Genomic DNA, 2,537 nt, shown 5'->3' on the forward strand with positions numbered 1-2,537 from the left:
TTTGGAGTTGTTGTTTTGGTGCAATTTGTTGCTGAAAACCAGGAGGGTTGAATAGCTTATTTCCAAACTGCTGGAACGACTGTTGCATCGCATTCTGATTGTTGCTCCAGCTGAAGTTAGGATGATTCCAGTTGTCAGGATAATAAGTGGCAGGAACTGGCTGCTGCGATCTCTGAAAGTTGCTCACAAACTGAGCTGAGTCACTAGATATAATGCATTGCTCTGTCGCATGCGGACCTGCACACAGCTCATAAACACTAGTTATCTGTTTAACACCATAGTTAGCCAGAGAATCGATCTGCATAGACAACACCTTTAGTTGAGCAGTGATAGCCGTAGCTGTATCCACTTCAAGAACTCCTACTACCTTGCCCTGTGGCAATCTCTGGGCTGGATACTGATATTCATTAGCAGCCATCAGTATAATTAGATCATAAGCTTTCTTATAGCTCTTTGCTCATAATGCTCCACATGTTGCTGCATCGAGCATGGGTCTGGACTGTGCTCCTAACCCATTATAAAAACAAGTGATGATCATCCAATCAGGCATTCCATGATGAGGACACTTCCTAAGCATCTCATTGTAGCACTCCCAAGCTTCACACAAAGATTCTCACATTTGTTGCCCAAATTGAGTAATAGCATTCCTGAGTGCAGTTGTCTTTACCATTGGGAAGAATTTAGTGAGAAACTTTTGAGCAAGATCTTCCCAAGTAGTAATCGAACCAGCTGGTAGAGAATGTAACCAGCTCTTAGCCTTGTCCCTCAGAGAGAATGGGAACAGTCTCAGCTTCACAGCATCTTCAGAAACACCGTTGAACTTGAAGGTGTCGCAGATCTCAATGAAATCCCTAATGTGCATATTGGGATCTTCCGTTGGTGAACCCCCAAACTAGACTGAAATATGTACCCATTGAATTATGCTAGGCTTGATCTCAAAGGTATTAGTTGTGATAGCTGGCCGGATAATGCTAGATTGAATATCATTGATCTTGGGTTGAGAAAAATCCATCAAGGCTTTCGTTCGTGCTACTGGATCTCCCATTGTAATGAGTACCTGAAACACAAACAAATAAACCGTGAAAGTACAAGAATCCGAGTCAGTGAACTTTAACGACCACTGATGATAAGCACATAAACTAAAAATTAACACTGAGTCCCCGGCAGCGGCGCCAAAAACTTGTTAGGGCGAAAACACGCGCTAAAATACACGCAAGTATACGCGTTCGCAAGTAGTATAAGATATAAATCAGATTCATCCCATAGAGACTGGTTTAGGTTAAGTTCAATTTATGCACTTATGCAACAATGTATGGTTATCGCTCAATATTAAGACAAATAACAAATTAGGTTTTTATTAAACTAAGAGATTATACTAACAATTATAACTAAGGGAACAAGAATGGTTAAATTAATATATATGACAAACATGGGATTCTAACTTCATTAAATACTTCATTCAATAGTCTTATTATTCTTAACCTTAGCATGTGATGGTGATGAAACTAATCAGATAACACGAAACTGATAAACGCCAATATTCGTTGCACGAGTACCATTCTACCAGACATCCACAAAACAGATAGAAGCTGAATAGGCACCAATTATATTGAGACCCTATATGTCTATAGAATTTGACAACATAATGATTTAAGCATAAGTTATCCATAATGATTACATAGGGCAAGTAAAACGGTTAGAGTTACCCACTAATCATGCATACAATACATGAACCTATGCTAGCATGACAAGTTCTAAACCTCTATATTCACTGTCGCTTTAATAAAGATTAACACGCTATCTTATATGTTAGCTACGCACATAAGACGAATAAGCACAACCAATACTAGGATATCAATCAATCACCACACACCAAGATATCGGAATAATTTAATTATTGAAATCCATAAGTAAATCCGCTATAATCCCATGACAATGATTAACCCATAATTGAACTCATCATTGTTGGATTTTAATCGCAGCGGGGGCATGGCAAAACACTTTTACACATATAAAATCCAAATAAAAGCATACAGATCAAGAATAAAAATTTGAGGGATCGAATCTAACCTTTAAAATAATTCGGAGACAACGATCAGAGATCCTTAGCAGTTACTCCTCAAGTGTGAAGCACTTCACCGGTATCCACCAATAAAACGATGTTAAGGAGGAGGAAGGAGGTAGAGAGAATTGGGTTTTCCAAACTTTTTAGGTTTTTTTTGGGGTTCGAATGAAAATAGGGTTTATAATAGTATATTTATAGGCAAAATTTTCAGCTGAAATTTTCCCATAAATATTATTATTATTATTATCCCATTTATTATTCTCATTAATAATTAAAACATCTATTAATTATTAATCCTTTTTCTAAACACTTTAGAAATAATTCTCTCTCTTGATTTAATTTCCAAAAATTAAATCCTTTAATTAATAATATTAAGAACTTTTCTTAATTAATTTATAATCAATTAAATCTCATTTAATCAATTATTAAATTTGCCAAATAATTATTTATTTCATAAATAAATAATTATTAG

The 2,537-nt window shown here is 35.8% G+C and overlaps 1 non-coding gene across 1 annotated transcript; it reads left to right on the plus strand.

Annotated features, from left to right (window-relative positions):
* The first annotated feature begins 548 nt into the window (after window positions 1–548).
* Window positions 549–655, plus strand: LOC141663456 (small nucleolar RNA R71). Its single transcript, XR_012551525.1, has one exon. It is a non-coding gene; the product is annotated as a small nucleolar RNA R71 (small nucleolar RNA).
* The last annotated feature ends 1,882 nt before the right edge of the window (window positions 656–2,537 follow it).

This window comes from Apium graveolens, chromosome 5 (assembly GCF_009905375.1).
Source record: "Apium graveolens cultivar Ventura chromosome 5, ASM990537v1, whole genome shotgun sequence".
Classification (NCBI taxonomy): domain Eukaryota; kingdom Viridiplantae; phylum Streptophyta; class Magnoliopsida; order Apiales; family Apiaceae; genus Apium; species Apium graveolens.